This window comes from Capricornis sumatraensis, chromosome X (assembly GCF_032405125.1).
Source record: "Capricornis sumatraensis isolate serow.1 chromosome X, serow.2, whole genome shotgun sequence".
NCBI lineage: Eukaryota > Metazoa > Chordata > Mammalia > Artiodactyla > Bovidae > Capricornis > Capricornis sumatraensis.
Window position 1 is genome coordinate 3,496,909 of NC_091092.1, and position 14,135 is coordinate 3,511,043.

Below are 14,135 nucleotides of genomic sequence, written 5' to 3' on the forward strand. Positions count from 1 at the left end.
AAAGGATAAAAAATAATGACACACTCTAAAAGAAGGATAACAAAATGAAATTATCAGAGATCACTAATTACTCTAAAGTGAAAAAGTGAAAGTGAAAGTTGCTCAGTCATGTCCAACTCTTTGCGACCCAGTCCATGGAATTCTCTAGGCCAGAATAATGGAGTGAGTAGCCTTTCCCTTCTCGAAGGGATCTTCCCAACCTAGGGATTGAACCCAGGTCTCCGGCATTTGGGGCAGATTCCTTACCAGCTGAGCCATCAGGGAAGCCCTAGTTAATGAAGACAGCACATTATTGTTGTAGGAATATACAAATAGACCAATGGAAGATAATTGAACTTAGAAACTGACTCGTATGTATGTGAACCCTTAATTTATGATAAAGTTATCATTAAAATGGAAAAGGAACTGGACATGGAACCACAGACCGGTTCCAAATAGGAAAAGGAGTACATCAAGGCTGTATGTTGTCTCTCTGCTATTTTAACTTATATGCAGAGTACATCATGAGAAATGCTGGGCTGGAAGAAGCACAAGCTGAAATCAAGATTGCCAGGAGAAATATCAATAACCTCAGATATGCAGATGACACCACTCTTATGGTAAAAAGTGAAGAAGAACTAAAAAGCCTCTGATGAAAGTGAAAGAGAAGAGTGGAAAAGTTGGCTTAAAGCTCAACATTCAGAAAGCAAAGATCATGGCATCTGGTCCCATCACTTCATGGGAAATAGATGGGGAAACAGTGGAAACAGTGTCAGACTTTATTTTTCTGGGCTCCAGAATCACTGCTGATGGTGATTGCAGCTATGAAATTAAAAGACAATTACTCCTTGGAAGAAAAGTTATGAGCAACCTAGATAGCATATTGAAAAGCAGAGACATTACTTTGCCAACAAAGGTTGTCTAGTCAGGGCTATGGTTTTTCCAGTGGTCCTGTATGGATGTGAGAGTTGGACTGTGAAGAAAGGTGAGTGCTGAAGAATTGTTGCTTTTGAACTGTGGTGTTGGAGAAGACTCTTGAGAGTCCGTAGGACTGCAAGGAGATCCAACCAGTCCATTCTGAAGGAGATCAGCCCTGGGATTTCTTTGGAAGGAATGATGCTAAAGCTGAAACTCCAGTCCTTTGGCCACCTCATGGGAAGAGTTGACTCATTGGAAAAGACTCTGATGCTGGGAGGGATTGGGGGCAGGAGGAGAAGGGGACGACCGAGAATGAGATGGCTGGATGGCATCACTGACTCGATGGACGTGAGTCTGAGTGAACTCTGGGAGTTGGTGATGGACAGGGAGGCCTGGCGTGCTGCGATTCATGGGGTCGCAAAGAGTTGGACACAACTGAGCGACTGAACTGAACTGAATGAAATGCACAGTTCTACTGACACATGTATTCAACTGACTTTAATATGTGTCCATTACAACAAGCTTCATGGTATCATCATCTAGATCTTCTACAATTTGTTGTCTTACCAGACTTTCCTTCTCTCTTCCCTAATTGCTCTATTTTTTTCCTGTGGGGAACTCATGTCATGTGGTTCCAGTCCATTTAATTTTGCCAGGACTTCAGCCATATATGTAGTACTAGGAGAACAAGGCTTTGTCAAGCAGAGGGATCCCAACTCCTTACCCTCAAAGATGGTTTAGGAACGGGCATATAGTCTAAGCAGAACCACTCTGTTCTCTAAGAACTGCTTATGTGGATGCTAGGAGAGAAAGGAGCTCTCTTACTTGAATCATTTTAAGTGTAAAATTACATCAGCTGAATGAATTATTCATATATAAAAATGCTTGGTAGAACATATGGGATTTATGAGGCACCAATTTATGTGAATACCCTCTTTTCCCCCTTTTCTGGCAACTATGTACTCAAATATAGGCTGAATCTATGAAAAAAAAATCTTCTCACTACTAAATACACATAAAGCATATGTGTGTGTGTGTGATCTTCTAACATTACATTTGCCCAAGGTATTTGTGTTTTAAGTAATGTTGAAAACTTTTCTAGAGGAATTTTAATCATTAATGGTGAAATTATTTGAGGCGCTGTATTTTTTTTTTTTTTTACTATGGTACAACCTAAAGATGGCTAGATGACCAAGTGCCCTTAATGCTGACTCTGATTGCTGAGGTAAATGAGGTATCTAACTCTTATTTAACCTAAGAGAAATTACGTTACTAGGCTTTCAGGCAATATATTCAAGGTGATTATATTTTCTGAGTTGCCCATGTATTTTCAGTCCATTCTGGCCAACACTGATATCAAGAAATAAATTTGCAACTTAAAAGTAGTAACTCTTCATGCATTTCTAAAATACAATTAAATGCATTCATGTGCATCTATGGGTGGTTCCCTTGTGGCTCAGCTGGTCAAGAATCCACCTGCAATGCTGGAGACTTGGGTTCAATCCTTGAGTTGGAAAGATCCCCTGGAGAAGGGAAAGGCTACCCACTCCAGTATTCTGGCCTGGAGAATTCCATGGGGTCACATGGGGTCACAAAGAGTCAGACATGACTGAGCGACTTTCATTTCACTATGCACATCTATCAAAGGGCATTTTGAAACACAAGCAAAGTTTTGGTTTGCTGGTCTGTAATTTAGAAATGCAGGCCATTCAGTAGCCAATATGTCAGTTCTTTAAAGCGAAAAACAAAGATCCAGGTGAAATTTCAAATTCAGTATGAGTCTCATCTTTGCACAGGAGGAGTCAGGATGAAATCTGTATTACTTTAAGTTCTTTTGAGTGCAAAATATAGCAAATATTAAATTATTTACAAAGTCATAACTGTTCAAAGCTGAAATGCAAGTAGCCTGACTATATCATAGTCCAAACTATCCACAACTTTATTTTCTTGGCAAATCCTAATAACAAAAACTTGATTTGGAATGTTTATAATAGGATATATGACATTGAATGATGATTTGATTAACAACTTCAACAAAATTGATCCCTTATGTAGCACTTGAAAGGAATAATGAAATTTCTTTGAAGGATCACTGAGGACCCATTCAAAGTACAATAAATAAGTCATTCAATAATACTTAGCAATATATGTGGCCTCATTTTTCTAGAGTTAGCCTAAACTATCCAGTATTTGCACTTATTTGAGCTAAACTATACACCAGGCCTCTACACAGTGGTAAATTAAACTATGCATTAATTAGTCACTCTGAGGCTTTGTCTCACTCTGTCTTGTGTTGCCTTGCATGTTTGGGCCACAAGTTTATAAAGGAGATAACATTTGTGTATATTTTCCTCACCAGACAGTTATGAAGATAGTTGATTCAGGAAATGGTTTAAAATTTTGTCCTTGCAAAGAATTTCTGTCCTATGGGCAAATATCAACTTTTGCAAATCTTCTGCAAAGCTATTTGGTAATTTGTGTTAAGACTTAACACAGTTCTCATCTCTCAGAGGAAAATCAGTGCCCACAAACGTTCATGCTTCAGAATTTTCATCTCAATGGTATATACAAGAGTGAAAACTTAGAAACACTGCTAATATCCAATCTTAAGGAAGTGGTTAAATAAATAAGACATCGGTAAATGAAATAATATGCAGTCATTGTGAAACATTTTTTCAAACATGAGAAAAATGGCTCATGTTTTTTAAAAAATTAAATACTATATGATCAATATATCCCCATTTGCACGTAAAAAGATGAAGTATATGTATTGAAAATGACTAAAAGGAAATGTACCAAAAGTTAAACAATTTTTTCTAGTCATACTTAGGCAATTATAAGTTTTATATATTCAATATTGTGAACAAAAATTGCTTTTATAATCATTAAAATCAATAAATATTATTTTTAAAAGAACAACAACAACAACAAAAAATACTTTTGGCCTAAAGGAACAACACAAATTCAACTAGGAGAGAAAACACAAACTCATCTGTCCAAAACCTAATATCCATTAAAAGGAGGACCAAGAAGATATTTGATGAATACACTCAGTTACTTTCTTTGAAGTTTACCTATGATTTTTCAGGGGGAAGAAGCTACAAGACAGCATATTAAGTTTCATGTCTAGAGTGGGTCAGCCTGTGTTTGAACACTGGCCTCAATACTTACTAGAAGTGTGGCATTTTCTACATTGTTTACATTTCACAAGCTTCAGTTCTCTTTCTATAAATGGGCACAAAATCTATGCTTCATTCATAAGGTTGTTGTGAGGATGAAGTGTTTTAGTTATGTTTTAATACACTTAACACCAGTGAATAACATATAAACACTCAATATACAACTAATTGGGCTTCCCTGGTGGCTCAGACTATAAAGAATCTCCCTGCAAAGTAGGAGACCTGGGTTCAATTCCTGGGTTGGGAAGATCCCCTGAAGAATGGAATGGCAACCCACTCCAGTATTCTTGCCTGGAGAATCGCATGGAGAGAAGAGCTTGATGGGCTATAGTCCATGGAATCACAGAGTTGAACATGACTGGGCAATGAAGCACTCATGCATATGACTAATCAATTATTATAAAGGTGTATTAGTGAGAGTTCTCCAGAGAAACAGAACCAACAGGATGTATATATCTGTAGAAAGAGATTTATTATAAGGAATTGGCTCGTGCAATTATGGAGAGGATGGCAAGTATTAATTTCTGTAGTTTCAATCAGAAAGTTAGAGACCCAGGAGAGTCCAAAGGAAGGACAATAGTGGATGTCTCAGTCTGAAAGTTGCTGGGAAAGAAAAAGTCTCCTTTTAAACAGATTTATCAAGGTATAATTGATAAAAATCATTATACCTATAGTTAACAATTCAGTATGGTACACTTAAAAATTTGTTAGATATCATGTTAAGGAAATCAACCCTACAATATGTGTTGGAAAGAATGATCCTGAAGCTGAAGCTCCAATACTTTGGCCACCTGATGAAGAGCCAACTCATCAGAAAAGACCCTGATGCTGGGAAAGACTGAAGGCAGGAGAAAGGGACAACAGAGGATAAGATGGTTAGATGGCATCACTGACTCAATGAACATGAGTTTGAGCAAACTCCAGGAGATGGAGAAGGACAGGGAAGCCTGGTGTGCTGCAGTCCATGGGGTCAAAAAGAGTTGGACACGACTGAGCAACTTAACAACATGTAAAGTGTTCTAACAACACACACACACACACACACACACACACAAACACACAAAGGGGCTCTCAGGCAGGAAGAATTCATCTTACTCAGGTGAGGGCCAGCCTTCCTGTTCAATTCAAGCCTTCAACTTATTGGATGAGGCCCACCTATATGGGCTTCCATGGTAGCTGCATAAGGGCTTCCCTGGTGGCTCAGATGGTACAGAATCTGCCTGCAATGCAGGAAACCTGGGTTGGATCCCTGGGTCAAGAAGATCCCCTGGAGAAGAGCATAGCAATCCACTCCAGTATTCTTGCCTGGAGAATCCCCATGGACAGGGGAGTCTGGCGGGCTACAGTCCATGGGATTGCAAAGAGTCAGACATAACTGAGCAACTAACACATTCATGCTAGATAGAGCAATCTGTTTTTACTCAGTCTAACAGTTTAAATGTTACTCTTGACCCAAAACACTCAGAGATACACCAGAATAATGTTTGACCAAATGTCTAGGCACCCTGTAGCCTAGTCAAGTTGACATAAAATTCACCATCATGAATGGATATTAGTAGAATTATATACCATGCATATACAATGATACCATGATTTGTTAAAACTACAAGATGAATTCAAGTGTCTTACATTTTAATGTAATATCAAAAACTGATTTGAGTGAGGATTTTGTGTGAATTTAGTTTAGTATTTTTTGCTTTGTTTTTTAACAAAGTTCCCAGTTGTTCAACTAAATTACTTGGTCCGTTTTCTCTAAATAGTCAGTTGTGGCTATAGATAAATTGAATGGAATTTTTACAGCCTAGTAATTCTTGAAAAGCAGCAAAGCTCTCAAACACAGAAGGTCATCTCTATACAGTACTAGGTTTGAAAACCTGTGAGCAATCTTTCCCACCATTAATTCTTAAGTTGGATCAAAGAGCATTACGGAGTATATCAGATAAATAGAGGAATAAAGTGATACTAATGCAAATTTTTTTTCATATGTTCAAGTCAATGATTTAAAGTGAGAATTAAATGCATTGAAGGGAAAATAATTTACAGAATTAAAAAGTAGGCTTGAATTTTCAAAGAGGTAGCAAGAGTGGGAAAGAATGCATGACATACAAATCACAATTAAATTTCCTAAGTTTAAATTGCAATTAATATTGCCCAGTACATCAAAGCTGCATTCAAGTCATTTTCTTTTAATTGACCACACTATGCTTTCTTACATATTTTCAACAAGTAGTCATGAAGATTTAAATTTTGTACAGATGGTTGATCATACTATAAAGCCTAAAACATGGTATTAAAGGAACATTTTTAAATCAAGTACAGTATTGAATAAAACCAAGAAAAATGATATACCTTTAAATCTAGAAAATTGTTCTATACATGACAAAACACAATCTATCCCTTTCCTTAGCTCTCAGTTCATTTGTTTGATAAATGAACATTTAGTTGAAAATAAAGAGTTAAGAAAATACCTAGAGAATGTCTTGACTCTATTCCTAGATATTCTAAAAGTGAACACTTTTGGAAAACAATTATATTTTTAAGCTCTTCCAGCCTTTAGTGGATGGATAACTTCTGGGAAGATAACAAATGTGTACATAATACTTAAACAAAGAGCAAAATAAAATTGAAAGGTCTTAGCAAAATGTAATGACTATAATTTACTAACACCTTACTATGTTAGGAAGATAAGAAAGCCTTACCTTTTAGTAACTTTAGTAAGAAAGACTTCCTCAGTGATCATTGCAAAGAAATAGAGGAAAACAATAGAATGGGAAAGACTAGAGACCTCTTCAAGAAAATTAGAGATACAAAGGGAACATTTCATGCAAAGATGGGCATAATAAAGTACAGAAATGGTATGGACCTAACAGAAGCAGAAGATATTAAAAAGAGGTGGAAAGGATACACAGAAGAACTACACAAAAAAGATTTTCGTGACCTAGATAATGACAATGTTGTGATCACTCACCTAGAGCCAGACAGCCTGCAATGTGAAGTCAAGTGGGCCTTAGGAAGCATCACTATAAACAAAGCTAGTGGAGGTGATGGAATTCCAGTTGAGCTATTTCAAATCCTAAAAGATGATGCTATGAAAGTGTTGTACTCAATATGCCAGCAAATTTGGAAAACTCAGCAGTGGCCACAGGACTGGAAAAGGTCAGTTTTCATTCCAATCCCAAAGAAAGGCAATGTCAAAGAATGTTCAAACTATCAGCAAATAGATGGGGAAACAATGGAAACAGTAACAGACTTTATTTTGGGGGGGCTACAAAATCACTGCAGATGGAGACTGCAACCACGAAATTAAAAGACAATTGCTTCTTGGAAGAAAAGTTATGACCAACCTAGACAGCATATTAAAATGCAGAGACATTACTTTGCCAACAAAGCTATGTTTTTTTTTTCCAGTAGTCATGTATGGATATGAGAGTTGGACTATAAAGAAAGCTAAGCATTGAATAATTGATGCTTTTGAACTAGGGGTGTTGGAGAAGACACTTGAGAGTTCCTTCGAGTGCAAGGAGATCAAACCAGTCCATCCTAAAGGAAATCAGTCCTGAATATCCATTGGAAGGACTGATGCTGAAGCTGAAACTCCTATACTTTGGCCACCTAATGAGAAAAACTGATTCATGTGAAAAAAAAAACCCTGATCCTGGGAAAGATTGAAGGCAGGAGGAGAAAGGAACGACAGAGGATAAGATAGTTGGATGGCATCATGTACTCAATGGACATGAGTTTGAGCAAGCTCCAAGAATTGATGATGGATAGGCAAGCCTGGCATGCTGCAGTCCATGGGGTCGAAAAGATTCAGACAAGACTGAACTGAACTGAACTGAACTGATAATTTACATCTTAATATGTGGCAGACACTTTAGCAATATTATTTCTAGTTATCACCTTCAAAACTTTCCTTCAAGATAGGTATCAGCTCTCTAGCCTCTCATTGCACCCCTTCCTCAATCACACACTCAGCATTCCCCCACTACAAATGAGGAATCTGAAACTCTGGGATATTAAGTAAGATATTAAGGGCTAAACCTAAACTCATAAAGCTGAGTGGATTGAAAGCCAGTTTCACATAGCACCAAACCTAATTGTGCCATTCTAGTTCTAAAGAAATATTCAAAAGTCCCAGGACCACAAGCATTACTTTTCTAAAGCAGTGTAGCAATTTTTTCTTTGAAAAGACAATTATTGATTTGTTTCTAACATTGTTAACATACATATTTACAGTAAAACATTTGTAAAATATACAGAGGTGAAAAAAAAGAAAGAAATAATCACTAATTGCATCAGTAATATTACAGGGTAAGTCACAGATGCTGGACTATGCCAACCAGATCTCCATTTCAGGAAAAAACAGTTTATGCTTCATGCTAAAACCTATATGCAAGCCAGGAAGCAACAGTGAGAACTGGACATAGAACAACAGATGGGTTCCAAATAGGAAAAGGAGTACATCAAGGCTGTATATTGTCATCCTGCTTATTTAACTTATATGCAGAGTACATCATGAGAAACGCTGGGCTGGAAGAAGCACAAGCTGGAATCAAGATTGCTGGAAGAAATATCAATAATCTCAGATATGCAGATGACACCACCCTGATGGGAGAAAGTGAAGAGGAACTAAAAAGCCTCTTGATGAAAGTGAAAGAGGAGAGTGAAAAAGTTGGCTTAAATCTCAACATTCAGAAAACAAAGATCATGGCATCTGGTCCCATCACTTCATGGGAAATAGATGGAGAAACAGTGTCAAACTTTATTTTCTGGGGCTCCAGAATCACTGCAGATGGTGATTGCAGCCATGAAATTAAAAGATGCTTACTCCTTGGAAGAAAAGTTATGAGCAACCGAGATAGCATATTGAAAAGTAGAGACATTACCTTGCCAACAAAGGTCCGTCTAGTCAAGGCTATGGTTTTTCCAGTGGTCATGTATGGATGTGAGAGTTGGACTGTGAAGAAAGCTGAGTGCCAAAGAATTGATGCTTTTGAACTGTGGTATTGGAGAAGACTCTTGAGAGTCCCTTGGACTGCAAGGAGATCCAACCAATCCATTCTAAAGGAGATCAGTCCTGGGTGTTCTTTGGAAGGAATGATGCTAAAGCTGAAACTCCAATACTTTGGCCATCTCATGCGAACAGTTGACTCATTGGAAAAGACTCTGATGCTTGGAGGGATTGGGGGCAGGAAGAGAAGGGGACAACAGAGGACGAGATGGCTGGATGGCATCACTGACTCGATGGACAAGAGTTTGGGTGAACTCCGGGAGTTGGTGATGGATAGGGAGGCCTGGCGTCCTGCAATTCATGGGGTCACAAAGAGGTGGACATGACTGAGTGACTGAACTGAACTGAACTGAACTGAATGTTTTACAGTCTGGTTTCTTGGGAACCCAACCTGTAGCAACATATATCTGTCCAGGCTTGGAGGATGTTTGTGTAAAATATAGGACCTATTGCACTGCAATGGTTAATTACAAGGAAAAGCCAGAATGACTCTTGTGGAGCCGGCACGCCACATCTAAAGACCACTCGCCACAACAAAAAGCCCGTGAACCACCATGAAAGATTCTGCATGCCATAAATAAAACCCTATACAGCCAGCTTCCCTGGTGGCTCAGAGGTTAAAGCGTCTGCCTGCAATGTGGGAGACCTGGGTTTGATCCCTGGGTCAGGAAGATCCCTTGGAGAAGGAAATGGCAACCCACTCCAGTATTCTTGCCTGGAGAATCCCATGGACAGAAGAGCCTGGTGGGCTACAGTCCACAAGGTTGCAAAGAGTCGGACACGACTGAGCCACTTCACTTCACTTCACTTCTTCACAGTCAAATAAATAGATAAACATAATATAAATATAAACATTCAATATACTGTATACAATATATACAAAATAAAACGTGATCTCCTTATGAGTATACATTATAATCCATTAGTAAATCTTTCAATGTTGCTCTTTATTTTTAGTCAAATGGACTCAGAAGTATTCCCTCTACTAAGATTTTTGTTTTGTGAAAATTTATCTTTCCAGTTTCAATAACATTAAATAGTCCAATGTAATATGAGGTGCATAAAAGTTCATCTTCATTGACATTAAATACAAAATAAAAAGATTGTAAATATAACAATATATACATTCAAAGAGCTGAATGTCATATAAAATTACTGAGGTGTGATCAACTGTCAACTTCATCTGTGGTGGGAGAAGAAGTTTGAGGGGTTCCTGAAATTTTCTTGGAAAAATATCTTCCTCTTAAAGAAACATCCTTTCTCACCACAGCTTTCTAATGGATGTTATTTGAAATTAAAATGCAGTAAACTGTATTATTTGCAATTTGACAGCTTCTTTTCTGTTTTCTTTTTGTAAGTTTCAATTACAAATATAAACCACCTAGAAGAAACTTTTCTTAAAGCAATATTTACAGTGAAATCTTAGCAAAACTTAAGGCAGCCTCTTGCTAATGTTATTTTGTTGCTATTGCTTTAATCATAGAGGAGTAAAACCACCATAAGTCAAGGACAGAAAATACCTAAGTGGGAAATCCTTAGTTAAAATGTAAAACAGCACCTTGGTAAGTGAAGAAAGCAATTCTAAGGAGACATGGAAGCAGTAATGATAATAACAGCAACAGCAACAACAATAATAGAAGAGGGGGTGGAGGAAAAGGAAGAGCTAATGCTAGCACTCATTAGATACTTGCTATATCTGCCAGGCACTGTTCTAAGCTCCTTATATACAGTATCTAAATGTATCCTTTCCATGACCTTATGAGGTAAATGATATTAATATCCACACTTTGCCAATGAAGTAAAGGAAAGTTAAGAAAAGAAAAGAAAAGTTTCTGCACACAGATAAGTAATTAGCCAAATATTGGGCTTCCCTGGTGGCACTAGTGGTAAAGAACTCTCCTGCCAATGAAGTAGACATAAGAGACCCAGGCTCAATCCCTGAATCAGGAAGATCCCCTGGAGGAGGCAATGGCAACGCACTCCATTATTCTTGCTTGGAGAATCCCATGGACAGAGAAGCCTGGCAGGCTAAAGTCCATGTGATAGCAAAGAATCTGACACAACTGGAACGACCTAGCACTGAAGCACTGGAATTTTAACCAGGGCAGACATATTTCAGCGCTGGCACTCTTATCACTATCCATAAAGACTGTTAAAAGAGAAAATAGGAAAGCAAACTGTCTCTACTTTAAAAAAAATGCTTGAGAGTTAAAAACATAGGTTTTGGAGCTATGTATATACTGAATCTGAAGACCCAGTCAACCATTCACTAGGTCTGTGACCTTAGGCAACTTATTTTACTTCTATATGCTTCAATTTTTCTCATCCATAAAATGAGAATAATAATAAAAACTACTCAAAGTTGTGGAAGTTCAATATCAAAAGTGCACAAAAAGCACTTAGGGCAGTGTGTGTCCATGAAACCTTGCTTATTATTTTATATATAACAATATTACATACTGTCAAATCAGATAGCAATAACAAGCTGCTAAAAGATAATATGGAGAGTTATAGTGTGTTGCCTAAATATCTCAAGAATGTACTTTCATATATTATTAAAGAGAAAGTTGAATTTACTTTAAAGTTGACTAAGTATATTTTTAATATATGGTCTATCAATATCACTACACAAGTTTTCTTAGAAACAAATTCTGACTCCTAAATATGTAAAAATTCTTCTAAATGTCTTCACAGAATATCCGACTTTAAAGTAGAATGTGCAAAACTGCCAAGATATAATTGTATTCATTATTAAAACATTATTTGTTTCTTTATCCTAGGGTATTTTCTTTTGAGCTTGATAAAAAACAGCATGACAACTGCCAAAAAGATGTTTGTAATATGGTTTAGTATCAACAGCTACTAGGAATCAGGAAAAACAATAATATCTCATAGTCTTTGGACCTATTTTTATTTTATGACATATTGACTTTACATTTTAGAGATAGCCCTCATTAACCCTGAGATATATAAATAAACAATTATGACTCAGAAGTTTCAAGATTCATTCTTATATTCATACTATAGATAAGAGGACCAAAGACTTCTCCAAAAAGAGGAGATTTTACAATATTAGTTGAATTGTTGTGCAGTATATAGAATTGAAATTCTATAGAATTCATTTTTCAATCTTCTCTTTCTTATGACAATAATAGATTGATTATATTAAGCAATGGAGAAATGATTCAACTTCTTGGCTAATCCAAAGATATTAAATTAGTAGATATTCCATTGGTTTTCACTCTCATACCATAATTATATTTTTATAATTATTTGTATAATTACTTTCCCTCACTTTTATTTCAAGCTTTTGAGCAACATGATATTTAAAAAATGCAATTTAGTGATAGATTACTGGGGTTCAATCCTACTTCTGATGCTTTATTTGTTCTTTGTCTTGGATAAGTCATAAAACCTCCCAGAACCTTGAATTCAACAGAAATGGAATCTCATAGAGCTGATATGCAGTTTTAGTACAAATGTATATGAAAATGTCTTATACATTATAAAGATTTATAGGAATGCAAAGCAGTTTTATTACTGCCTTTAGAATATTAATTTCAGTAATATAATAGTCCATTTTTGTTGAAACACAAATATAAATTTATAGACAACCATATACAAATTTCTATTTAAACACATGAGAAGGAATAGATTCTCTCATTTTTAAAGGAATATTTAAGTAATTAGACTGACCAACTCTCAGTGTAAACTCCTATTTTAAGTTCACAGTAGCTTACTCTACCCTTTCTTCAATTTGAAGTCTAAAAAGCAGCTCTGTTCTGTTTGTTCTCCTCCCACCAACCCTTCCATCAGATGTACTATTTTTGAGTTTAAAACTAATTTTGAAAGAAAAATGTTTTCTAGTTCATAAAAACAATTGTATTTCATGCATAGGGTTTAATACTATTCAGTTACTATTTTTTAATTTAAATTTATTTATTTTAATTGGAGGCTAATTACTTTATAATATTGTATTGGTTTTGGGAAAACCAGTATAGATAAATCTATACTGTTGATACTTGATTTTGTCCATAAGCACCTTCATTCCTGTTGCTGAATGAACATCAAGGACTGGATCCGTAAAGGAGAGAAGTTTTGTCTTTTTTTCATTTTCAAGAGTGAAAAGGGAAAATAAATTCTTCCATCAACCTCTGCCTCCCTAATCCATATAAAGTTATCATTTATATTTTGAGGCAGCTGAACTTCTAATCTACAGCTCAGACATTAAGCTAAAGAATAGATAAATAATTCATGACACATCCATAATAGCTCACTCATGCCATTATTGCTGAGGTTTGGTTCATTTGGGGAGATTCAGTTATATCAGAACCCAAGCTTTAAATTCAATATACTGTGAGCTTTCTTTGTCTATATTGAGTCATTTCAATGCTCATCAGGACTTTCAGCAAATATGTGGTATAAAATTTTAAATCAGTTCACATTTGTGCTGAATATTCCCATTGTCATACATCTGTGTGTACATATTCACATACACACAAATGGCATTGATTTGATTTGATCAAGTCATACTAAATAACCTCATTTCATTTCATACAACCTCATGTCCTTCCCTTAAACTTTTCCATAGCCTTTTTTTTTTTTCATGACACCATGCACTTAAGGATGCCAATTTAAGCTACCTGCTCAGCCTCGTCTTGTCTTAGCTAGCCTCACTAGATGTAATGATTCTGTTACATTCAGATAAGGAAACTCAAAAAAGAGACCAAGGTACCTCAGGAGCTTGACAAGTAGGATTCTTCATCCATGTGGTCATCCACATAGAGATGGGCATCAACCTAACTCCTAGTGACACTGAAATACTCAACTATAACTGCACCTCCAAAATGAGCCCTGCTTTAGTCCCTTTACCACTTTTAAGGTGTCAGTACCTACTAGGTTTAAGCCTGGGAAAAGGAAAAATATCTACCTTTAAAAATAGAAGTTTCCCCTTACTCCAAAATTAATTTGTATCTAGTCTGAGTAAAAAAATTAACATAACTTCCCACAATGATCATTTCCTTCCTCTTTTTTACAATAAAATCTAC